The 27,292-nt window shown below is 41.7% G+C and overlaps 1 protein-coding gene across 1 annotated transcript in view; it reads left to right on the top strand.

Annotated features, from left to right (window-relative positions):
• The window catches only part of LOC122804001 (protein mono-ADP-ribosyltransferase PARP9-like), a 1,237,155-nt gene that overhangs the window by 954,573 nt on the left and 255,290 nt on the right, over nucleotides 1-27,292 (top strand). The gene's annotated exons all lie outside the window — the stretch shown is intronic.

Genomic DNA, 27,292 nt, shown 5'->3' with positions numbered 1-27,292 from the left:
TCATGAACCCTCACGAATGGAAAGTGAATCCACAAATCTGATGACGCAAAAATGGGGATGCCCAGACATAGATCTTTTTGCCTCCCCTCTGAATTGCCAACTACAAAAATTCTGCACAAGGACTTATCACACACAAGCATGGAAAGTGGATGCTCTCTCGTTCAGCTGGAAAAGCCTAAAAGTTTATGCCTTCCCACCACTGCCTCTCCTTTCAAAGGTACTCCTAAAAGCCAGACAAGAAAACCCACAGATGATCCTGATTGCTCCAGACTGGCCACGCCAGCACTGGACCCAATCTTAAAGAACTTAGCTCAAGGCCCACCATGGATTTTGCCTCAAATTCCACACCTTCTGATTGAACAAAACAATCAGATCCTGCACGGTCAGCTCAAAACGCTAAACCAGGCTGCATGGCAGATTAATTAGTCAAACAGGCAACACCTCTCTCTAAAGCTGTTATGGATGTCATTTTGGAGGCCAGGAGGCCTAGCACCAGGAAAGCTTACTCAGAAAAATGGAAGAGATTCTGCACCTGGAACCAGGCTCAAAGCCTTGACCCTCTTGTCCCAAACATTCCTCAGATTTTACAATACTTAACTGAAATGCTGGACAAAGGCCTGTCCTTCTCATCAAATTTAAGATCTATACCTCTGCCATTTCAGCACATTACAACATGGATCCTCCTTTATTCTCTCATCCCTTGCTAAAGCAGTACCTCAGAGGGGCTAAAAACATAAGACCGCCCCGGAAAGCACCAACACCAACTTGGGACCTCAATTTCGTTTTGGAAAAACTGACCCTGCCACCTTTTGAGCCAGCCAATACAGCCAATCTAAAATTTTTATCATAGAAAACAGCTCTGCTCCTGGCAGTAACTTCTGCACGAAGAGTCTCAGAGCTACAGGCATTAATGGCAGTGGAACCTTTTATAATTTCTCATCAGGACAGAGTTTCTTTAAGGACAAATCCTACCTTTATGCCAAAGGTGGTATCTAGTGTGGCTCAACCAAACCATCCATTTGCCAACTTTTTATCCAAACCCCCAGAATAAAGGGGAGAAACTTCTGCACTCTTTGGACATACACAGGCAGCTACGCTTCTACTTGGACAAAACAAAAGCTTTCAGGAAAACTGAGCAACTGTTTGTAGCATATGCTGCAGGATCACAGGGCAAGGCTATCTCAAAGCAGACTATATCCAAATGGATAGGACACTGTATTTGTTACTGCTACACACAGCATGGAAAATCAGTCCCTAATAACATTAGGCCACATTCCACCAGGGCAACAGCCACTTCAACAGCCTTTCTCAGAGGAGTACCTACCAAGGAAATTTTGGAGGCTGTAACTTGGAGTTCAGTGCACACCTTTACCAAGCATTACCACTTGCCTCTTTACTCCAAATCCAGAGCAGGATTTGCCACTACAGTTCTGCAGGGCCTCATAGCCAATCCTAACTCTTTATAGACCACCCACCCAACCTTAGCTTTGGGATTCTACCCAAGTGTAATGACTGCAGCAGTGTAACACGATGAACATAGTACAGTTTTGTACCTACCATAAATGTAGATGTTCGAGTGTTCACACTGCTGCAGTCCAGGTTACCCTCCCTCCATCCCCTCAGAACTAGCTGGACTTATCTATACCTTTCTATCCTATACAACCTTTGTGGTATATTTGCTTGTAACTGAAGGTATTGTTTTTATTTTATATGTATATTTTTCATTAGCAATATGTATCGCCTACCTACTTGGGGGCACCTGACATCTGGGGCAAGAAAAAACTGAAGAAAATGGTGTTGGATGCATCTTATATACCCCTGGCGCACTGACGTCAGGGAAGAAACGACAGCAACCGACGCCGGACCAAGACTTTGGAACTCTGGCCGACTGCGGGACGGCCTGACAGCAGGATAACCCAAGTGTAATGACTGCAGCAGTGTGAACACTCGAACATCTACATTTATGGTAGGTACAAAACTGTACTTTATGGCAGCTGATACTACTTTATAGTCTGAGCAGAAGGGGCCATCGCTAGTGAACCTGTGCCAGCTTTCCCCAGGAATGTCAGTGTGTTTCTACAAATGAAATATCAAAGTAAGTGTGTGTGTGTGTGTGTGTGTGTGTGTGTGTGTGTGTGTGTGTGTGTGTGTGTGTGTGTGTGTGTCAGCTACTGGGGCAGGGACACGGAGCACTGGTTGGACAGAGAGGGTGCTGGAGGTTTTGGCTTGACCACTCAAGTCAGATCTTAACCTTATAGATGTGCCAGTGGGGAGTCTTATTGGGGATCTGGAGGAAGAGGGAGAAACCAGCCTGCAGACTGACTGTGATCTCTGTGTGTTCTTAAGGGAAACTGTACTTTACTGTGTGTGTACTTGTCATTCTCCCAATGTGCACGTCCTTCACTGGAGTTAGTGTTGAGGATTGAGGCTCCTTGATTACTGGGCTAGTGCAAGGGCATCACAACTTTATTTTCACTATTTTATTTTGCATGAGCAGCGAAGACACTGCTGTCTTAGTCTAGGTCTACTTCTGGAAGTTGCAGTCCTGTGCAGAACATGAAAATAAACAGGTACTTTGACTCCATTTTGCATCTATTAAACAAGAAAATACACTTATTCTACTGAACTTACAACTGCCTAGCTATGTAAATCATTTTGAGTGGTTTCTCTCATTTTTTTTCTGCATTTCACAGGAAGAGAGCTGAGATAGATGGGAAGCAGACACTGTACTTTTACTGAAGATGATGAAAACTGTAGGACCTGATAATGATTCTTGAGATACTCCAGATACTAGTTTATGTATAATAATATTTGTGATAAGAAATGTTTGTATTGGCTTTGCTCACCAATTAACAATGTATGTAACTTAAACAAATCCATCGCTATCAAGAAAACTGATAAATCTAAAAAGAGCAAAGCCAAATCTGAAGGCTAAAACTCACTAGTGCAATTTCTAAAAGTTGTAGGAGTTGACAGGTATGGGCAATCCAAACTACAAACAATATTGACCATATACTACTTTGTGCAGGCATTGTAACCTTTAAAAGAAATAAAAACCCAATAAGTATAATTCTACACATCAACTGGTATTTTAATAAGAAACCAAGTCCACATGCAAATGTATTCAAATGCCACTCACTGTCAGGGACAATTATCATATTATCTCATAAATCTCTGACCTTCAGGCATGCTTCTCTAAAAACTTATCCCACATAAATGATCAAGCTAAAATTATGTGAATATTAAAGAACTAACAACACAATGAATTGGGGAGCAAATACCTGACTCCCAAGTCTAACGCAGTACTACAGTGACTTTCCAAAAGATGACCCTATATACATGTTGTTAGAATTTTACATCGAAAGAAACCATGAGAGTGCAACTCTGAATTCCTAAACACAATGCCTTCATTCCTCCATAAAATAAGCATTGCCTCAAGCACCATTCCAATCATTTGAATTCTTTCTGTCCTATTTTTCCATGTTTTCTTTCTTTACATTGGAAAGTATAACCTTTCTTCTTAAAGTTTCTAGTAATAACCAAGTCACCAGGCAACTAAACTCAGCCAAACTGTGCTATTGTCACAAAAAAGTTTGAAATGTGTTCAGAATTATTTTACAACTGACAGAAGTTAAAGAATTTCCAGTACACGAAGTGCAAACATGAAAGCAACCGCCGAACAAATGTTAAAAATTAACTCCTCACTCACTCACTGCATTAAACTGTCGAAATAATGCTAATAGCAATTTAAACTATATTTTATTGTCAGAGTAAAATTTCTACCACATATTCAATTAAATTCATTCATTGTAAAACTGTGACAAATGTTAAAAACAGTAGTCATACATATAATAAATATGTAAATGCTGAAAAATCCAACTTCTGCGATATCTTCCTGTCAAAAGATGAAAATAAATTAGACTACCAATAGTAAAGTCAGACCTTTAGCATCCAACAGCAGACATATGCACTGCACTTCTGAGAGAACTGCCGAATGTTTCCTCAGAAACTGTAAAAATAAGCATTTGTCAAAGATAGAAGCCCAATAAACACTGCTGCAAGCAGAAATTCCCACGTGATCTACTGCACTGACCAAAATAAAATATTACAATGAATATGTATACTTTTTCAGTAAACACAACAACAGAAAGAGAATAATACATCTATCAGTAAAATGAGAGGAAGGGAGGGTCCCCTAAATGGGGCTCATCTGAGCAGTAGGCCAGAAAAATCTGCACTGGGTCCTGTGAAGAGCCAGAGGACCTTCTTCTTTACATGGCAGAAAAAGACTGAACACTCACTTCCTGTAACAGCTGAAGGATTCCCTCTCAGGGTATGCTGAGTCAATCAGCTGTCACAGGAAGAGACAAGAAAAGGAATCTGAGCTTTTGAAAAGTTGCCATTACTGGGTTACCTTGGAAGATAGCCCAAAATGCCACTGAGGCAATGCTAATGATGAACATTTTATTAGAATGATCAAGGATATAAAAACAGCAAATTAAATAATGTGCATATTAGCACTGAGGCATATGGCAATTTTTCCACAGAAAAAGATGTTTAAGGATACCTGAAGGCTGGGCTGCTAAACCTGATCAAACCTCGTCGTGTCGCACCGTTTACTACTCATTTTAATCAACCTCTTAACTACTCATATCGAACATTTGCTATCAAAATCTACCCAAACTATACAAGTCTATGCCATACGTCTCTCAATAACTTTCTTCAAATACTTTTTCTACAGAAAGACAACAGAAAAACCAAGGGTGGCAACTTCAAGTTATTCATTATGCCGCTGTCCTAGCATGAACTCGGTCACTACAAGAAGTGCAAAACGGACTAATGCGAGTCTAAGAAGATGTCCAGATTTTTTTTCGGCATGCTACTCCAAGGTACACACGCACACACACACACACACACACACACACACACACACACAAACTCAACTTTTTAATTAACTTTAAGTAGCCGTGTTAGACAGTGATGAAAATAGAGCTTTGACATTCTGGTTTAAAATTTGCAGAAGTGACATCTGGGGACTCCAACTACAGCAGTAATGTCTTGCATTGCATTTTATAGCAAGGAGAAGTTATGTTAGAAACCTGGGAGGAAACTCCCAGATATGCTCAGAATTAGTTCAAAATGATGTGAAAATTACTGAACCTACAGACATTGCGAACATACCGGCTGACAGGTTCAGTCAAAGGAGAGATATCTATACCAGAGGATTGTAGCCCCCCCAAACATCTCTAACGCCCAGGTGAGAACTGCTCTCTCCAAGGCGAAAAACACAGCATCCATGGGACTGGATGGTGTCCCCGGCTGTGTGCTCCACGAAATGAGGAATTAAACCGGCAGTTAGGACAGCTGTTTAATCTTAGCCTCACCTCAGGATCGTACCCTCCAAGGAGTGGCGACCGGCACTGTGGTCCCACTTCACAAAGGCGGTGCCTCCACCGACTTCTGAAATTACCGTCCCATCAGCTTGACAAGCCTGATCTGCAAAGCCATGGAGAGGATCATAATGGAACTCATAAATAAAGACATAGGGAACTTGCAGACTTTGGATCCAACCCAGTTTGGCTTTGTCAAAGGCAGGTCATGCCTGTTAAACTTGGTTGACTTTTTCGAAACAGTCACCAAGGCCATTGATGAGGGAAAAGCAGTCCATACAGCCTACCTCGACCTGGCAAAGGCTTTCACACAATACCCCACTCAGGTATCATTGAAAAACTCATCAGCTTAAATGTAAACCCATACATCACAAGATGGGTTGCAAACTGGCTAAGTGACAGAACCCACAGGGTCAGAGTTGCTGGCCATGTCAGACTCAAAGCCTGTCACAAGTGGTGTCCCACAGGGCTCAGTCCTGGGCCCACTCTTGTTCGATCTACTTTTCTGAAGTACAAGCAAACACAGGAGGGTTATGGCTGACAAAGTTTGCAGATGACTGCAAACTGGGCGCCATAGTCGAAAACACATCTGACACAGATATCCTTCAGAAGGGTCTCACAGAAATGGATAACTGGTGCCAGAGCCATGGCCTAAAGTTAAATGCCAAGAAATGCATAGTCATACCCTTCGGGAAAAACAAGGTTACCCCTAGCTACCATATAGGTGGCAATCCACTGAGCACAGAAGAAGTTATGAGGGATCTGGGGACCCATGTTGACAGTAACCTTTCGTTTGACACTCACGTTGCTAAAGTAGTTAAGAAGACCTTCTACATTGCCCACCTGATCATGAAGGGATTCACATCTAGATCAAGGGAGGTCATCGTCCCCCTGTACTCATCACTCATCAGACCAATGATTGAGTACAATGCCCCATTCGGAATGTATCTGACCCGACACCTGCAGCAGCTGGAAAGGCCCCAAAAGTTCCTCACCAAAAGGATAAAGGGTCTCAAAAATATGTCTTATGCTGCCCGACTGAAAGAACTCCAGCTCTATTCAGTCGCTTACCGCTTGCTCAAAGGTGACCTGTGCCTGACATACAAGGCCATGTCAAATCCAGATTTGATGAACATGCTTCACCTCAAAAAGTCTAGATCCCTCAAAACTACAAGGGCGGGAGACTTAAACCTTGACACGGTTATTAATAGGAAGTGCTGTAGGGATAGATTCATCACCCAGAGACTCCCTATGCTGTGGAACAAAATCCCGGTACATGTGAGGCAGAGCATCTTGCTGGCCTTGTTCAAGAGAAATCTTGACCAATGGATGGGAGATCGCAGATATACCCCAGGGATTACCTCAGTGTCACTGCTTGACAGAGGCACAGCAAAATAATGGGCAGAGTTTTCTTCAAACTAAGGGGGTGGCGAAAGCCACAAAACTCTGGGCTAGGCTTATAAATGCCCTTGGGCAGATAGCCTAGTATGAACCTATGAACCTGTGAACCTAAGTAATATACACACATACATTTGCACACATACATTTGCACACACACACAAACACACACACACACACACACACACACGAGCGTGCATCAGTTCGAGCATACTGCACCTTCTGTTTTTTCTGTTGCAGCACTGAAGGGTACCTATTAGCTGCTAATAGTCCTGTAACAATTTACAAATAATGAACATGTTTCAGTGTTTAAACATCATGTATGCATATGTGCTAATAACTAACTAATCCCTGAGTCATAACACAAGTTCATATTTATTACTGCTGCTTAAGTCTAGGTAGGATCTTAACAGAAAACAAGTACCATGGTAATTGGATTGCATGGCAGAGACTGACAATATAATAATAATAATTCCTTGTCTCGAGCCGTTTCACCAAAATCTCCTATTTACCTTTAAAAGCAATGGCAGTTTAAAAATCAACACAAAGCAAAAGCAAAAACAAACTTGAAAGACACACGGGATCCTTTATTGTTGGCCTTTGAATCTTATTTTACAAATGTTGGTATTTCCAAAATAATTTCAGTTTGCCTTGTCATACACTACCCAAACTGCAACTCACTTAAGAAGGTAAGAGGAAAACAAACTCAAGCTGGTGAGAAAGGAATTTTGACCACTTTTTTCACTTACTCATCCCTCCAGTCTGCCCCTTAATATATAAACATGCACGTATCCTCACATCTTTGCTATAAAAATTAGTTTTTGTGCCTGACAATCACACAATGATAAATGCTTTTTTTTTCATTAAAATATATCCTAGCAAAAGAAAAGAAAAAAGGAGCAGAAAACATGCACATTCCATAATTGTTAACTGCAGTTATTTATTGAATTAATTTGTATCCTGAATATTCCATAACATGCTCATCAGTGCATTTTTTTACTTAATATCCGGAAAAAGTATACTGAAATGGCACCCACCTTAATCCTTGAAATTAGATAAGATGAAACACTGATTTTGATCAGACACTAACCTGTAGTAATAAAGGTCAGGATAATGGCAGGTTATACCAGGGCAGGTTGGATGGATAAATCTCGATGGTAAGGCTGAGCTAGTATTTGGGCCAGAATCCATTGCACCCACACAGAAGGCACACTTTTAGGCCTAAAGAACTACTTCTCCATGAGAATAAAGTTGTTAATGCAGAAAAAATAAGCACACTCACGCATGTCTATCTTTGTAATACCACCATTCAGAAAAAGACAAAATCAGTAAGACCAGTTTGAACAGCTTGACTAGGTTACATTTCTGGGGTTAAAGAGCTTAAAGAGGGCCCCCATCCCACCTTCACTTCCATAAGGCATATCTCAGCAAGACTGCAACCTGGCAAAAGTAACTGATAATTGAGAAATTAAAAAAAAAAAAAAAACGCCCATCTGAAAAGCAGTTCCTTATTTGAAAAACTCATATACACTTGATTTTATACTTAACCTGTTAATACAGTTGCTGTCTGTTTTAAAGGCAACGACAAATCCTTCTTCAGCTCTTCAGCAAGAACAAGTCCTTTTTCTGCAGCTCTTCTTTGGCACGAGCACACAAGTCCTATCCGATAAGGAAAAAATAAATGAAAATGGCGCTTGTGTGCATGCGCACACCAGCATTACGTTTAAAAGTCACGGGCGCCAAAAAAAACCCCAAAAAATGTTGAATTTGTTCTTAAAGGGATGTGGGCCGCATGAAAGAGCTCTGAGGGCTGCATGCGGCCCACTGGCCGCAGGTTGGAAACATCTGTACTAAAGCATCTGGCGTTTGTGAAAATTTGCCTAGGGTACACAGTAAACGAAAATAAATCAAAATTAGTGCCCTCTCAAGAGATAATATTCCTGGGTGCAAGCTTAAGTACAACTGCCCAGATGGCTTATCTCACACCAGACAAGCAAAGGCAACTGACTCATTATTTTCAAATGATGGCAACAAAGATCCAGCTACCTGCAAGAAAAGTTCTGCAGGCTTTGGGCTTCATGGCATCCTGCATTCTACTAATTCCATATGCAAGACTGCATATGAGGAAACTTCAGTGGTATCTAAAGAGTGTTTGGACTCAACATTGCCACAGCCTGGAAGCAATAATAACTCTTATTCCCTGCCTGCAGCAGGGGTTTCAGTGGTGGGCATTGGCCTGTCACCACAACAAGGGATAGCCTTGTACCTTGCCCACAGCCAGGCAGACACTAACAACAGATGCATCAGATTATGCCTGGGGGGCACACATGGCAGGAAAATATATTCAGGGCATGTGGCCCGCGGAACAAATGCATCTTCACATCAATTAAAAAGAGATGCTAGCTGTACAGAATGCCCTGACAGCCTTCAAGGATCTACTACATCCAGGACAACTATTACTAAAGACGGACAATATCATAGTTATGTGGTACATAAACAAGCAAGGGGGCACATATTCCTACCCCCTCTGCAGGCAAGCCTTGACTTTGTGGAACACAGCACTGACCTATCAAGTACATCTGCAGGCACAATTCCTGCCAGGAAAGAAAAATACTCTGGCAGACAAACTAAGCAAAAACCTCATGGATCCTCACGAGTGGAATCTAAATCCACAGATCTTCAGCATAATAATAAGGAAATGAGGATGCCCAGACATAGATCTTTTTGCCTCCCCTCACAACTTCCAACTACAGAGATTCTGCACAAGGACTTATCACGCACAAGCATGGAAAGTGGATGCTCTGTCATTCAGCTGGAAAACTCTTAACTGTTTATGCCTTTCCGCCACTGCCTCTCCTTCCAAAGGTACTCCTGAAAGCCAGACGAGAAGCCAAAAATGATCCTGATTGCCCCAGACTGGACATGCCAGCACTGGTACCCAATCCTAAAGAGCTTGTCTCAAGGCCCAGCCTGGCCTTTACCTCAGATTCCTCATCTGCTAACTCAACAAAACAATCAGATTCTGCACAGTCAACTCAAAACCTTAAATCTGGTTGCATGGCAGATAATATAGCCACTCAGATCACACCTCTTTTTAAAGCTGTTATGGATGTTGTCTTAGAAGCCAGGAGGCTGAGCATCAGGAAATCTTATGCAGAAAAATGGAAGAGATTATGTGCTTGGAACCAGGCACAGGGACTCGAACCACTTGTTCCAAATATTCCTCAGATTTTACAATACCTAACTGAGATGCTGGACAAAGGCCTATCCTTCTCATCAATTAAGATCCATGCCTCTGCCATTTCAGCTGATTACAAGTACAGACCCTCCTATCTTCTCTCACCCATTACTAAGACAGTACCTCAGAGGGGCAAAAAACATAAGACCCCCAAGGAGAGTACCGATACCTACATGGGACCTCAATTTTGTCTTAGAAAAGCTCACACTGCCTCCTTTTGAGCCAGCCAATACAACTGATACAAAATTCTTATCATGGAAAACTGCTCTGCTCCTAGCAGTAACTTCAGCAAGAAGAGTCTCAGAGTTACAGGCACTAATGGCAGTGGAACCTTTCATCATTTTTCATCCAGACAGGGTTTCTCTAAGGACAAACCCAACATTTATGCCAAAAGTAGTATCCAGTGTGGCTCTTAACCAAACCATTCATTTGCCAACATTTTTTCCAAATCCCCAGAGTAAAGGGGAGAGACTTCTACACTCTTTGGACATACACAGACAGCTACGCTTCTACTTGGACAAAACAAAAGCCTTCAGAAAAACTGAGCAACTGTTTGTAGCATATGCTGCAGGATCAGACTATTTCAAAATGGATAGGACACTGCATTCGTTTCTGTTATGCACAACATGGCAAGTCATTGCCTAAGGATATTAGGCCACATTCTACCAGGGCAGCAGCCACTTCAGCAGCCTTTCTCAGAGGAGTACCAACCAAGGATATTTTGGTGGACTTGGAGTTCAGTGCACACCTTTACCAAGCATTACCACTTACCTCTTTACTCCAAATCCAGAGCAGGCTTTGCCACTGCAGTTCTGCAGGGCTTTATAGCCACTCCTAATCCTATTTAGGCCCAGCCGCCCAACCTCAGCTTTGGGATTCAACCCAAGTGTAATGACTGCAACAGTGAAACACGATGAACATAGTACAGTTGTGTACCTACCATAAATGTATATGTTCGAGTGTATTCACTGTTGCAGTCCAGGTTACCCACCCACCATCCCCCTTTCATTGCTGGGGCTTATCTGTACTTCTCTATTCTATACAACCTATGTGGTGTATTTGCTTGTAGATGAAGGTAATGTTTATTTTACTGTATGCATTTTTATTGGAATAATTTTCAGCCTACCCTTTTGGGGGCACCTGACACCTGGGGCAAAAAAAACTGAAGAAAATGGCGTTGGCTGCATGTTATATACCCCTGGTGCATTGATGTTAGGGAAGAGGCGACAGCAACCAACGCCGGACCAGGACTTTGGAATTCAGGCCGACTGCAGGTAGCCTGCCAGCAGGATAACCCAAGTGTAATGACTGCAACAGTGAATACACTCGAACATCTACATTTATGGTAGGTACACAACTGTACTTTTCCTTCTACTCCGGCTTCACTTTTTATCTAGGTGTCAAACATGTATCTGATGAAGCTCGGAAGTGGGGGGGGGTGCAGCACACATAACAGTACAGGATGGACTCTGAGACAGGGCACCAAGGGAAGCACAAACTTTATGGATGGGGCTGCAAAAAAAAAAAAAAATTAAATAAGATAGATGAATAAATAAAAATTGTGCCCTTTACGAAACTTGCCTGTACAGCACCCTAGGCAGTTGCCTAGTTCGCCTACGCCTAAGGCCGGTCGTATCTCCAACTGGACTATTTCTACTCATTTCCTACTAAAGGCTCCAGAGAATCTTCATGTGGTAAGTGATACTTCCTGTTCCACCCATTTTCTCCTTAATTTGGGGACTCATTGTTCCACCATGCTGTGACACTCCCATAGTAAGATTTTCTACACTAAATCCTTCACTTTATGGATAATCCATAACTTCAGTTTCTATTTCTTTACCTTCCCCATTACTAATCCTCTTTTCTACTTTCCTTCTTTGTTTTCTTATTTTTTTTGTATTTTGAAATTGTCCATATCCGGATGTCTTTGCATGTATTTCTCTGCAAATTTATTTGGTGATGCTTTTTTTGTATTGATTTGTTTTACTTTCTCCTTTTCATAAATATTGCAGCATATTAAATTTGTTTTTCGTTCACATGTCCATTATTTCTTCTTCAGATGTCTTTCACTCTTCCTGTTTCACCTTACTTTGGGGACTCATTGTTCCATCATGCTGTGACATAATGTGTGTTAGACTTTCTACAATAAGTCCTTCATTTTTTAGGTATTACATAACTTCACCATCTATTTGTTTAACTTCTACTTTACTAATCTTTTGTTTTACATTGCCCCTTTGTGATCTTATGTTTTGTATTTGAAAGTTTCCATATCTGGATGCCTTTGCCTGTATTTCTTTTCAAATGTCTTTGGAGCTGCTTTTTTGTATTGATCATAGGATCATAGGAAGTTACTAGGCTTATGGGCCTAGGGTTCTTACAAGCCTATCCAAGTTCTTACCTTTATTTCCATGATTGCCCCTGTCCAAGAGGGACACAGGTGGAACCCCCGAGGTGAATTTACAGTCACCTGTTCAATCATCCAGATTGCGTTTGAAGAAGTCCAAAGAGGTTCTCTGTTTGACATGAAGTGGGTGTCTGTTCCAAAGGTGTGATAACCTCTGGGAGACAAATCTGTCCCTCCAGCAGGTTTTATTAATGTCACATACCATGTTAAGATCTTTAGAGCGAATAACCGGTGTACCATTTGACTTACAGATATGCAGCATTTCCAGTAAAGCAGGGTCAGAGGTCACCTCTGAGAAGTCTGTATGAAACAGAATAAAGTGACAGTGATTTCAGATGATCCCCATAGGAGAGATGCTGAAGACCTCCTTTTGAGGAACCTTTGTGATTTCTGCAATTGCTGCAGGTGCTTGAAAGGTACATACCAAAATGGTTGTTGTACTCAATTATTGGCCTGATGAGGGAAGAGTACAGGGGGGTTATAACTTATTTTTTTCTGGAGGCAATGCCCTTACTTATGAGATGAGCAATATAGAATGCCCTTCTTACTACTGTGGAGACATGGCGGTCATAGGTAATGTTCTTGTCAACCTGTGTGCCTTGGTCTCTCACCACTGAGTGCATACTTAAGGTGTTGCTATTGATGTTTTAGTTAGCAGGAACATCGCTTTTACTGAAAGGAATGGAAATACTTTTTTTTTGCATTGAGTTTAAGGCCATGACTTTGGCACCAATCATTTGTTTGTGTAAGACCCTCTTGTAGGATGTTGACATCATTTGGAGATTCTATGACCGTTCCCAGTGAGCAATCATCAGCAAACATTTTCAGCCATAGACCTTTAATTTTTGCTTGTACTTCGGAGAAATACATTCCAAACAGTAGAGATCCCAGGACTGATCCCTGTGGAACACCACTGGTTACAGGTCTGCTGTCAGTGAAATAATTAGTGGCCCATCTAACAATATAAGGGCTGATGCCTAGATGGATGAGTTTGTCAGTGTTACCTGAGTGAGAATAGTGTCAAACGCTTTGGCTAAGTCCAGGTAGGCTGTATGCACAGATTTCCCTTCATCCAGAGCCTCGGTGACTGTCTCAAAGAAGTCCACCAGGTTTAACAGGCATGATCTCCCTTTGACAAATCCAAACTGAGTATGGTCAAGTGTTTGGAAATTACCTACATCTTTCTTGATAAGATCCATGATGATTTGCTCCATGGCCTTGCAGATAAGGCTAGTCAGGCTAATAGATCTGTAGTTGCTAGGGTCAGTGAAAACACCACCTTTGTGCAAGGGAATAACAGTGGCTGTTTTCTATTCATCCGGTGTGAAGCTGGTGCTTAAGACTTTGATTAAAAAGAGTACCCAATGGTGTTGCTCATTCATGTTGGAGCCCATGTAGGATGCAGCGTGGGATGTTATCAGGTCCCATAGATGCAATGTTTTTGGCCTTAGAGAGGGCATTTATGACCTGCTCTTTAGAGATACAGGGTAGGGGACAGGTGGTAAGGATGTCGCGGGGGTACATGTGGTGGGAACAGGGGAATGAAGTTTTCACAGAACCTGTCAGACAACAGGTTAGCTACGTCCACAGGCTCATTGTATGTGGTATCATTAAGTACCAGTTCGGCACAAATCTGGGCCTTTCCTTTTAGGTTATAGATGTAACTATAAAATGCCTTGTGGATGTCCTTTGTTGACTAAGCTAATTTAGACTTGTAGTTTGCTTTGGAGGAGTTTACAAGAAGTCTTACATGCTTGTTTAAGCTGAGGAGGGAGTGTTTCCAGTTTAGGAGGTCTCGTTCCCTCTTAATCTTGGACAGCAGTTTCTTCCTCTTATTGAAAAGCCTGTTAGTGGCAATTGTCCACCAGGCAGGTTTGCTCTTCCTTGAGAAGCTTGTTTTGGTCCTGTCTGGTATGACTGAGTCAATGCAGGTATACAAGTGTTTGTATAAAACATTGGTGTAGAGCTCTGCATAGTTGCCATCTCTTTCTGAGGGAGGAGGTGCAGTGATGCTTTTTATACCATCCTGTAAGAGGTTATTAATCTGCTTTAGAGAAGTTTTTTAGTTTAGTTGCTGTTGGGGGGGGTGGGGGTCCGGTGTGATAGTTAGAATAAGACTGATTTATGGCCATATCTCACCAGGGAGGACCTCACAGTGGGGGTGCTACAGTGGTCACCATATTGGAAAGCACCCGATCCAGGATTTTGGCACCCCTTGTGGGGGGTGTCATTCAGTTGGTCCAGGGCAATGGAGTTAACGAAGTTGAGGAACCTTTGGGCAAGTGAGTTGGAGCACAAGGAATTTACCCAGCCAACAGGTGGGTAGTTAAAGTTGCCCAAAACCATAGTGTTCAAATGTATCTTGATAGACTCAAGTAGATCCAAATAGGCAGAGTGGGTGTCCTGATTTATGGAAGGGGTCCTGTAGCTGGCAACTTGAATAGGTGTCCTACCAACAGTTAATTACACCTGAAGTGTCTCCAGGGAATCACACTGTTTAACCAATCTGGAGGTGTATTTATCTTTAATGCATGTTGATACACAGCCTCCTTTAGTTTTCACACCTTCAGTTTGAGGTCTGAACGTGTGGAAGGAAGTATAACCTCTTATGGCTGGAGTGCTCTCCACAGTCTTGAACAAGGTTTCCGTGACTGCACAAATGTCAGTCTTCCAAAGTGAGGACAGCTTCCATTGAGTGAAATTTCGTATTGAGACTCCTAGCATTTAGCAGTATAACCTTGAGGTTGTTTTTAGATGGAGTTTTTATGTTGGGAATTTTGTCCTTGAGACACTGCCTGAAAAAGGCACTATGGGGGTGGTAAGAGCCTTCGCCAGTAACTGAAATCCTATGGGTGACGGATGAAAACCATGTTTGGCAAAGCATCTTGGTCTGTTAATCATGTCATCCCAGACTGACAGATAGTGGATCTCCTTAGAATGACACCAGAAGCTAATCCAATTATTGAAGTCAATTATTTTTTGTTTGTATTGAGGCATCATCCTAGGTGAATGTAAAATGCTGCTTAAGGCTAGTGACATAATTGCCTGAGACACATAATCCGAGAGGTCAGTCCTGTTTCCCTTCATATAGTTCAGAGAGGTACATCTCAAATCATTCACACCAAAATGGAAAATGATGGGAGTTCTAACAGTACCTGTTGTTGAGAGACTTGAGTGCATGTGTGATATGGCTTATCTTGGTACCTAACAGACAGCTGACCGTGACCTTTTCCTTATCCAGCCTGGTGAGAGGGACATCAGTGTGTCTCAGGATGGAATAACCTATGACTAATATGCATGACTTTGTGTTTTGCCTTAAGTGTTTGACTTCTGAGACACTGGTGTGTGAGCTAGTGTGCATAATGTGTTCTGCAGATGAAGCAGTATGTGTAGCTTGCTTGTGTTTGGGAGATCTCTAGTGTTTAGGTATGTTTCTGGTGAGGACCTCAGCATATGTAGGTATGTGTGATGTGGGTTTGGGTGGAGTAGGAGGTTAGTTGTGCATGCTGGCAATCTGTTCATTATCATATGTACTGACTGTTGTGTGAGAGAGCATGGATTCAAGGTCCTTAATATAGCTGCATCTCTCACACAATGTGTTTGTGTGAACTAGCAGTAAAGAGTTGTCAGTGAACATGAGGCAGTTGTTACACTGCCTCAGAATGCCCATATCAACCAAGCTGGCTGGAGAAATTTTGAGAAGTTGTCCATCCATAGTGATAGGTAAATTTATATGATCAGGAGAAGAGATCACACTTAGGAGTGGCTAGTGGGTGAGAGGTGTGTTGGTACCTCTGAAGCTAGGCTTAGTGTTCCACCTGATAGTAGAGCAGGGCCACGAGAAGCCTCTGGAGGACCACAAGCAAAGTGCTAAGGGAAAATTTAACAAACAAAACATTTGCGTCTTTAACCACCAGTGGTAACCACCGCTATATGGTAGTACATGGAGCGCTACACACAAACAAGTGCAAATGCGGGGGCTTAAATAAAATAAGAAAATACCCTTTTTAGCTCAAACAAACCAATAAGAATGCTCTCTCTGAGTTGTACACCAATCACCCTTGATTAGATGGGACAGAGACAGCACTCTCCTCACACAAGGGTGCAGAAGGGACTTTCACCATCAAAGGTGGCTTGAAGTTGATGTTCAGAAGTTAGAAACCAGACCCAGAAATAGCAAACTTGGAACTGGGCAGTGCTACAACTGAACTAATAAAGTGCACAGTAAAATGTGACAAAAATAGTTCAGACAATTCAGACAGTGGAATGCAAATACAAATTAAAAATGCAATATTAGAGCAAAAACAGGCCCTTATAGTTAGTTGGAAGCAATGGATGCCTCAGATATTTCAGTATCTCAGTGAAGAGCTGGTTTTAGTGCTCAAGTGATGCCAAACAGTCTAGATTAATCGAGTCTGAATCTAACCTATGCTATAAAATGCAGAAGTACTAGAAATTCAAAGTGCATAAAATCACAGTCACAATAGCAGAAAACAGTTTAAATAATGCAGCAATTCACCAGCAGTTCCCAGCATAGAAGGGTGTAGGCCACACTCTCCTGCCATAAGAGTCTAGTCCACAAACCTTCCTAATGTAAAACATCTGGTTTTGGTGCTCAAGTGCTTAAGCCAGAACTAAGACACTTCAGAATAATTGACACAATAGGCCTTCAACCAGCAATTTCCAGCTAGAAGGGTGTAGGCTATCCTCTCCCACTACAAGAATTTAGACCACAAATCCTCCTAATGTAAAGTAACTGGTTTGGAACACAAGTGCTTACACCAGAATAAAGACACTTAGAATAACAGGCACAATAAGCCTTCACCAGCAATTCCCAGCTTAGAAGGGTGTAGGCCACATTCTGCCACCACAGGAGTCCAGACCACAACCCTCCCAGGGTAAAGTAATTTGTTTGGAGACCAAGTGCTTAAAGCAGAACTAAGACATTTACAGAATAACATACAGAAATAGCCTTCAACTAGCAATTCCCAGCTTAGAAGGGTGTAGGCTATACTCTTCTGCCACAAGAGTCTAGACCACAAATCTTCCTAATGTAAAATAACTGGTTTGGATCCCAGGTGCTTAAACTGGGACAAAGACACTTAGAACAATAGGCCGTCACCCAGTAATTCCCAGCTCAGAAAAGCAGAGGCTATGCTCTACTCCCACAAGAGTATAGACCACAGACCTTCTTAATGTAAAATAACTAAACTGAAGCTCAAGTCCTTTAACCAAAACTAAGACACTTAGAGTAAAAATTACAGTTTAGTTAAGTTACTAACAAGTAGTAATAAATGCAGCAGAATAAATGCAATTGAACACTTTAAGAATGAGCATTAAAATCAAGATAAAGTAATAAAGTAGGAAGAGGCACAAAAACAGTAAAAGCAGGTGAATAAAGTGTTTTTAGTTAAGTAGGAAGGGAGGAAACAGAAGATAATTCAAGGTTAAGACACTAAGAGGGTGGGCTTTTCCAACTGATCTCACTGTACACAATAGAATGAGCTGATGCGATGGGACTGGGAGGAGTGTCCAATATCAAATTTATAGTACAGGCAGGCAAATCAAAAGCCACCAAATTTTAAGAACACAACAACAATTGGGCAGGTGGGTGGGACAAAAATTCTCCTTTGCAATAAATATTGCAGCATATCAGATCTCTCTTTCTTTCCCATGTCCATGTTTATTTTTTATAGGTTCATACTAGGCTATCTGCCCTAGGGCATTTATAAGCCTAGCCAGAATGTGTTTGGCTTTCGCCACCCATTTTAAATTTATTTTGCTATGCCCTTTTTCGAGGTTAGTGTACTGTGCCTCTGTCTAACAGTGACCCATCCACTCATCAAGATTCCTCTTGAAAGAGAGTCAATGAGGGACTCTGCCTAACCTGGACTGGGATTTTATTCCAGAGTGAAGAGAGCCTCTGGGTTATGAATCTGTCCCTCCAGCATGTCCTATTTATTTCAGTGCTGAGGCTCAAGTCTCTCGAGCGCGTAGCTCGATGGGATTTGGATTTTCTGAGGTGCAGCATGTCCATTAATTCCGGGTTGGACATAGCTTTATACGTCAGGCACAGATCGCCTCTGAACAGGCGGTATGCCACTGAGTAGAGCTGGAGTTTCTTTAACCGGGCAGCATATGGCATCTGTTTGAACCCTTTGATCCTCTTGGTGAGGTACTTTTGGAGTCTTTCCAGTTGCTGCAGGTGTCTGGTAAGGTACATCCCAAAAGGGGCATTGTACTCAATTATGGGCCTGATGAGGAATGAGTAAAGAGGCACAGTGACCTCCCCTGATCTAGATGTGAATCCCTTCATGATTAGGTGGGCTATATAAAATGTTTTTCTAACCACTTTGGCCACGTGGTTGTCAAATGAGAGATTGCTATCAACTTGGGTCCCCAGGTCCCTAATTACTTCTTCTGTACTTAATGGATTACCACCTATGTGGTAATTTGTGGGCACTTTGTTTTGCCAAAGGGGATGACTATACACTTTTTGGCATTTAGCTTGAGGTCATGGCTCTGGCACCAGTTGTCTGTTTCTATGAGGCCCTTTTGGAGGATGCTTGTGTCGGCTGGAGAGTCGATTATGGCACCCAGTTTGCAGTCATCTGCAAACTTGGTCAGCCACAGTCCTCCGAGAAATATATACCGAACAAGAGAGGTCCCAGGACTGAGCCTTGTGGGACACCACTTGTAACTGGTTTGGAGTCTGACATGGCTCCAGCAATTCTAACCATGTGGGTTCTGTCCTTGAGCCAGTTTGCAATCCATCTAGTGACATAGGGGTTTATATTTAAGCTGGTGAGCTTATCTATAATGCCCGAGTGGGGTATTGTATCGAAGGCTTTTGCGAGGTCCAGGTAGGCTGTGTGGACCACCTTCCCCTCATCAATGGCCTTGGTTACTGTTTCAAAGAAATCAACCAGGTTTAAGAGGCAGGATCTGCCCTTAACAAAGCCGAACTGAGTAAGATCCAGTGTCTGTAGGTCCCCAATATCTTTATTTATGAGGTCCATGATGATGCTTTCCATAGCTTTGCAGACCAAGCTAGTCAGGCTTATGGGGTGATAGTTTCCAGGATCCGTTGAGGCACCACCTTTATGGAGAGGGACCACTGTTGCTGTACGCCACTCTTCGGGCACATATCCTGTAGTAAGGCTGAGATTGAACAGTAGTTTTATGTTTGGGCTTAGCTCTTCTTGGAGTTTATGTAGGACGCAGCCCGGGACACCGTCTGGTCCCATTGATGCTGTGTTTTTTGCTTTGGAGAGGGCGGCTCTTACCTGAGCATCTGAGATGTCAGGGGGCAGCACTCTGCTGGGATAGATATTTGCCCTTTTGGTGGGCAGAAGTTTGCACTGAACCTGTCAGCTAGGATGTTGGCAATGTCTGTGGGTTCGATGTATTTTTTGTCATTTTGGACTAATTCTGAGCATATCTGGGAATTACCTCCCAGGTTCCTAACATAACTAAGGAAAGCCTTGTGATTATCCTTAGTGTCCTGTGCAATTTTTCTCTCGAAGCTGGCCTTAGACAATTTTATGAGTGCCCGTAGTTTTTTGCTAATACTGATCAGTGATGCCTCCCCTTTTTGGGATTTTGCTCTATCATTTAGTAGCTTCCTCCTTCTATTGTATAGTTTGTTTATGGCTGGGGTCCACCAGACAGGACTGCCTTTGGAGGATTGGGTATCGGTTTTATTTGGGATCGCATGATCCATGCATTCCTGAAGGTGTTCATAGAATGCGTTTATAAAGGATTCTGCAGTCTGGGCCGTATTTTCCACAGGCCCGGGGGCTTTGAAGAATTCCATCTCGGTTTTGAGGAGTGTGAAATTTGCTTTAGAGAAGTTTTTCACTGTGGTTTTCTGGGCAGGAGGTGGGGTTGGGATGTGAATATCCAGTGAGATTAGCTTATGGTCTGATCTTAGCAGTGAGAGGAATACACTTCTGGTCTGGAGCATAGAGTCCCCATGTTGGTGATGATCAGGTCGAGTATGTTTTCCCCTCTTGTGGGAGTGGTAACAAGTTGTTCCATAAGCATTTGAGTTTATAAATTCTAGGAACCTTTGGGCTATGGTGTTGGAGCTAGAGTAATGCTTCCAGTCTATGTTTGGGTAGTTGAAGTCGTCCAATATAATGGTGTTTGGAGAGACCTTCATATTTTCCACTGTTATCAGGAAGGCTGAGTGGGGTTCCTGGGTTTGGGAGGGTGGTCTGTAGCAGGCTATAAACTGGAAGGCAGTTTTACCCACTGTTAGTTGCACATGGATAGTCTCTGATGCTTCGTGCTTTGCCACCAACCTGGAGGTGTGGGTATCTTTGATGAATATCGATACTCCCCCTCCTTTTGTGGTTCGGTCCAAGTTTTGGGGCTGAAAAGCATGGTATGAGGTATAACCTGGTAGTGCTGGGGTGCTCTCGGGAGCCCTGAACCATGTTTCTGTTACTGCACAGATATCGATGTTCTCCATGCTAAGGAGAGTTTTGAGTGCGTGCATCTTGAGGTTTAGACTTCTGGCTTTGAGTAGCATTACTCTTAGTTTCTTATCCCTTGTGTTACCTATGGAGGTGGGTTTGTCTTTAGAGCCTTGCTTAAAAAAGGCACTATGGGAGTAGCAAGAGCCTTTGCCAATATCCGAAAGCCCAGGGGTGACAGGTGCAAGCTGTCCCTAGCGAAGCATCGTGGCTTGTCGAGCATATCATCCCAAGCTGACAGGCATTGGATCCCATTTGAATGACACCAGTACTTAAGCCAGTTGTTAAAATTGGTCATCTTGTCTTCATATTGTGGCATCATTCTTGGTGAGGGTAAGATGCTACTCAAGGTCAGGGTCATACCGGCCTGGGCTACATGCTCAGAGAGCTCCTCTGTCTCTTTTCATGTAGTCCAGGGAGGTACGTCTCAGGTCATTCACACCAGCATGGACAATGACTGAGTCATATTTGTACTTGCCTTGGAGTGACCTGAGTGCTTGTGTTATGTGGCGGATCCTAGCGCCCGACAGGCTGCTCACCGTGACCCTCTCCTTGTTCAGCCTGGTGAGCCAGTGTGCCTGATGATAGAGTCACCTATTACAAGTGTATCAGGTGTGTTGTTTAGTCTTAAGGGCTGTGACTGTTCGGCACACTGGCTTTGTGAGATATGTGTTGCACGTGTTTTGTTTTTGGGTAGCGGTTGCTTGGGTGTCTGCTTTGGAGGTCTCTGCTGCTTAGGCAGATCTTTATTTAGAGCCTCCGAGTATGTTTTTGTGTGTTTATGTGTTTGGTTTGCTGTCGTGGTAGGTCTATGTGAGACTGGAATTGTAGTGAGTGTGGTTTCCTTCTCCTCCTGACTGGTTATGCCAGTACTGAGTTGAGAGTGCTTAGCCTCCAGTTTGGCTATATGGTTGCATCTCTCACATGTGTTGGAATTTGTTGGGAGGAGGAGAGGGTTGTCTATGTACATGAGGCAGTTGTAACATTGCCTCAAGATTCCCAGATTCACCAGTTGGACCGGAGAGGAGATTGACAACTGACCTTTGGACATGCTAGAATAATATTGGGAATTCCTTTATAATTGAAAACAAGGGCCAGTGGGGAGTGATGGTGTAGTGCTATTTTTAGTGCTGACTTATGCCTTTCAAAAATCTGTAGGTTTTGCTCTTTATATTTTTGTAACTTCCTCGGCTGTTTCATTTTTCAAACAGACTAAAATTTCTTTGTTTATATAATGTTTTTCATGGATCTGTTATATTAATGAGCACAAATTTCCATTTGAAGCTTTTGACAGTTTTTCTTGTGTAAGTATTTTTTCTTTCTTCGCATTTATTTCTTAATCTTTTTGAATATCTTCTATCTGGAAATTCTGGGCTTCTTGCATAATAGTAACAATACATAATTTTTCTTATCCTCCTTGGTAGTCTACTCTATCATCTGTATGGCTCTTTTCTGGCTTAACAGTTTTTGTGGACTACTACTTCCTTCTACACTGGGAGACGGGGGGCATCACCCAGAGCCTGGCCTAAGCCAATTGTAGGAATGTTTCTGTGTCTTGAAGATTCTACACTGTCGTTTTTTCCAATCCTGGAACCAGTGCACATATGAGGATTTGGCACTTTTTTATCCTAGGACTTGTGTACCCAGTTGTCTTTTTAATTTTTAACCTTCTTCTGTACATGATATATGCTATGTAAAATACAGTCTATACATCAGTGGTGTACCCAGTAAAGGACAGCATATTTAAAGAGAAGCTCATTGGTAATCAGTATCCTGCCTTTTCCTACATTCCACTATAGCTGATTTTGGTTATTATATGTATTCCTAGATTGCAGCATGTTTGTATTTGCAATTCAGTAGAAGAAATTCTGATAGGAGGTTACCAGGCTACTGGCCTATAGCCTTTTTAAGCCTAGCCATTTATGCCCCAGATTTCTTAATTATCAGTGCCCAAGAACTAGAATGACTTTGGTACATGCCCATGTCTTAGAGCATCTATGAGCTTTTGTTGTCTAGAAAGGCCACAGGTGACAAGCAGGGGTGAATTTATAATTTCCCAATCACTGGTCCAAATGTCATTTGAACAGGCTTAGAGAAGAGCTCTGTTTCATATAAATGGGTGTTTGTTCCTGAGAAGTGGTAATCTCTGAAACACACACACCTGTTCCTCCAACATACTTTGTTTATGTCACAAAAGAGGTTTAGAGCCTTAGATTTGGGTAATTCTTGTATTATTTGTTTTGTGAATGTGTAGCAGAGCCATCAGGGCTGGATCAGAGAATGCATTGTAAGTTAGGCATAGAATGACCCTCTGTGGTCTGTAGGACACTGAGTACAGGGACAGGGTTTTGAGGTTGTCCATGTTATTTACATCCTGTATTAATTTAATGAAGAATATCTGTGGCCACTATAATTGTTGCAAATATCTGGTCAGGTCCATGCCGAAGAGTGCACTGTACTCCATTATTGGTCGATTGAGGGCTGAGCATAGTGGGACTATGATCTCCTTAGATCTGGATGCCATGCCATAACTTATAACTTGCACCACATAGAAGGATTTTCTCACCACTGTGGATACATAATGATCAAAGTTCAGGTTACTGTCAACCTGGGTTTTCAAGTCCCTTACCACTGGGTCAACTGTTAGGAGAGTCTTATCAGCATTATAATTTGCAGGGGTGGTCATCTTCCGAAAGGGTATAAATGTGCATTTTTGCATCGAGTTTTAGGCCATAGTTCTGGCACCAGTTACTTGGCTCTCAGACCCTCCTCGAGGTATCTATCTTTGGGGGAGTCAATCATTGCACCTGGCTTGCAGTCAGCAAATCTGATCAGTCAAAGACCCTCTATATTTGCTATGACTTCAGAGAAGTATATTCCAAACAGCAGAGGTCCCAGCTCTACGCCCTGTGGAACACCACTAGTAACAGGCCTCTAGGTGGAGGTGGATTCCCCCACCCTAACGTCATATGTCCTATCCTTGAGCCATTTGACTCTCCATTGGGTTATAAAGGGGTCTACTTTAATTAAACAAAAGCAGAATCCATAGAATACAAATCCGTCAACATGAAATTAGTGAACCGCGATAACGTTGAACACTCAAAACCACGAAATTTAAACATCGAAACCACAATAGTCGGCCAACCCCACCCCCCCATAACATACTACCTACGCAAACACAACAACAAAAAACACATACATACACTAACCAAAACCCTACTACTAACCCTAAATTAAAGCACCAAAACCCCACTTGTAACCCTACAGTAAACCTCACATACACAACTATCTATACACTACCCTTAACTCCTCCCTAACCCTAAGGTCCGTAATTACCGCACACTTACCCTACAGAACTATACCCATACAAAGTAAATATTCCACACACACACACTTAACAAAAGCCTACACTAAACCTTACATACATTACCTATCTATGCACTTACCTTAACCCGCACCCTAACCCTAAGGTCCGTAACTGTCGCACACTTACCTTACGGAGCTATATTGCAGATGGGCCAACTATGACATTTCGACATTTCCAATTTCGCTATTTAGTGCGTTCGACATTTCCACGTTTCGCTGTTTACGTGTCAACGGATTCGTATTCAAAGGATTCCGCTTTCATTTAAAGTAGACACATTACAAAGCGATATATGTCTAAATCTGTGAGTTATCTATAATACCCAAGAGTGGTATTGTGTCAGATGCCTTTGCCAGGTCGAAGTAAGCAGTATATACTATTTTCCCCATTATCCATGGCTCAAGTGGCCTTCTCAAAGTAGTCCACCAGCTTGATGAAACCAAACTGGGATGGGTCAACTGTTTGAAGAGTTCCTATGTCTTTATTAGATCCATGATAATTCTTTCCATGGGCTTGCATATGAGACTAATCCAACTTACGAGTCTGTAGCTCCCTGAGTCTGTTGCTGGTCCACCTTTACGTAGAGGGATGACCAGTGAAGTCCTCCATTCCCTAGGGATGAAGCCTGTCTGGAGGCTGTGGCTGAATAGAGATTCTAGTGGGCCTGACAGGTCATATTTCAAACTATTTAGGAGGCATCCATGGATGTTATCAGGGCCCATTACTGTAGTGTGTTTAGCTCTGGAGATTGCATTGAGAACCCGTTATTTAGTAACAGTTGGGAGTAAATGTTTGAGGGCATTTCCTGGGACTAAACAGTTACCTTCGAGTCTTATGTACTCTTGTTTTCTGCTTGCATCTTATTGTTCTTGTGTAACACTTTTGAGTAAAGTAACTGTCCTGCACTCTTTTATCTTGGACTTTGGTAAATACTTTAGCCAATGAAAAGTTTCTGTCAAGGCTTTTCTCTCTGTACTGTGAGATTGAGAGGTATGCCTTTAATTATAACGGAAATGTCATGAAATCACAAGAAATGAATGGCTTTTATAACATGCATCTTCCTATACAATACATTAGGCAGTATGTTTTTCATAATTTGGGCTATCCAGTGCAACTTTATGCATACATAAATAAATAGACACAAATTCCATGTGAAATTGTAGTTTCATTTATTTTACAAAATAAAGAAGAAAGCAAGCAGACACACAGGTTCCACATGAAGTCATGGTTTTATATATCTGACTGTTTCATAACTAATGAGACCTGCCACTGTTCGCACCCTCCCTGACCATATCCAACCAACATAGTCCTGGTTCACTATTACATCCCATTCCTTTTATGTAACTTCCAAAACTTTTTCTTTAATCTGCTTACTTAGCTTTAGATCAGCTAACTTTTTTTAAACTACAACTTTTTGCTTCTTATGCTTTAACTGTTATCATGCTTTTGTTTATAGTATTGTATAACTTGGCAACTACTGTAGGAGATTTGTAACATATTGAATATCTCTGTTGTAATTTTCTATGTTTTCGAGCTTTTCTCCCCAGGCCTCCGCTGAAAAAGGGCCTTAGCTCAGTCGGACACCCCCAGTCAAGAAATGTAAAATAATAAATAAAATATGTAGGCATAGATGGCTATTTTTGATATAATGTAAAATTTTACAGTGAAACAGTGTAAATTGTGACTGAGAACAATTGTAATATTTTGTTGCAGAGAGAAATTTGCTAATGAATCACAACAATGCAAGACATCTGTAATACACATTCATTAATTTAAAGAACACATTTTCACATAAAAATAAAAATGAAGACCTCCTCCTTTACTTAACATAACCACTCTTAAACATCTTATTTATATTTATACATGAGCAATAATGCCCTTCTAACCTGCAAAGTTATAGTTTGACCTAATTTCCATTTCTTATATTTTTTTCAGCTATCACCTTGCTTGAATTCTACATTCTGCCAAACTGTTTGACATTCCTTCAGAAAGTGGTATAATTCTTTATTCTGTTTACAATTTTATGTTTGTGTTTTGCACCATGGAGCTCAGGTTGTGACTCAGAAGGGTCTGTCAGCCACCCACTCACATGCTTATCAAACTAAAATTAATAAGTAAACAAACCAACAGCTGAATAAAGAAATAATGGGAGTAAATTAAATGATTTCATACAGAGGTTAGGTTTAAGTCATGGTGCCTTGGAGAGTACAGCGCACTCTTATTTGTTGTTTTCATTATTTATTAAAATATTCAGTTAATGTTTGTTTACAGGTACAGTGTTATCTGTGTTCATTGTTGGTACTCTTACAGGATATAAAACACAGTAAAGGGGTATTCAGAAAGGAAAAAATAGTGCAAATAGTAAAACGAAGTTGTGCAGTTGTCATGCAGGGCATGTGAAATACAGAGATATGTGTAGCACAATCATTGTAGTATGAAATTTGGTGTGGTGAGTAGTATATACTAATGACCATATAATATTCAAATGAGATGGATTATGGAAATACATTCATCAATAAACTAATGTTTTTGTCTGCATAAATATTCTTTATGCAGCATGGGCATTTATAAGATACATGGTAATTATGTATTATGTTAAGTTCATACGTATACACTAGGCATGCAGTTCAAAAGATCATAGAAAAGCATACCCAGCTAAGCCCGAGCACTGTTGAGTAAGTTAAGCTCCATGATCAAGAAGCGCCATGCTATATATCCCATAGAGGATTTATGATCTCCCAGTTATTCATCCAGAATATTTTTGAATACAGGCCATGTGTAGCATTGCTTGACATGAATAGGAAGTTTATTCAGTAAGTATATAATTTCTTCAAATAGAAATCTGTAGTGCCAATGTGTTCTATTTCTTTGTCTGTAAAAGATTACCATCTTTGATGTGTGTGGGTTATTCATGGTGGTGTGTGTTTTGCATAGGTGTATGAGGTCAAGCAGGGTGGAATGGCCATGTACCCTACCGAAGGACAGCACTCTGCTGAAGAATGGCATACAGAGCAAGAA

The sequence above is a fragment of the Protopterus annectens genome, chromosome 6.part0, assembly GCF_019279795.1.
Source record: "Protopterus annectens isolate FY-2018-M chromosome 6.part0, PAN1.0, whole genome shotgun sequence".
NCBI lineage: Eukaryota > Metazoa > Chordata > Ceratodontiformes > Protopteridae > Protopterus > Protopterus annectens.
This window is presented reverse-complemented; position numbering and strand designations above follow the sequence as displayed.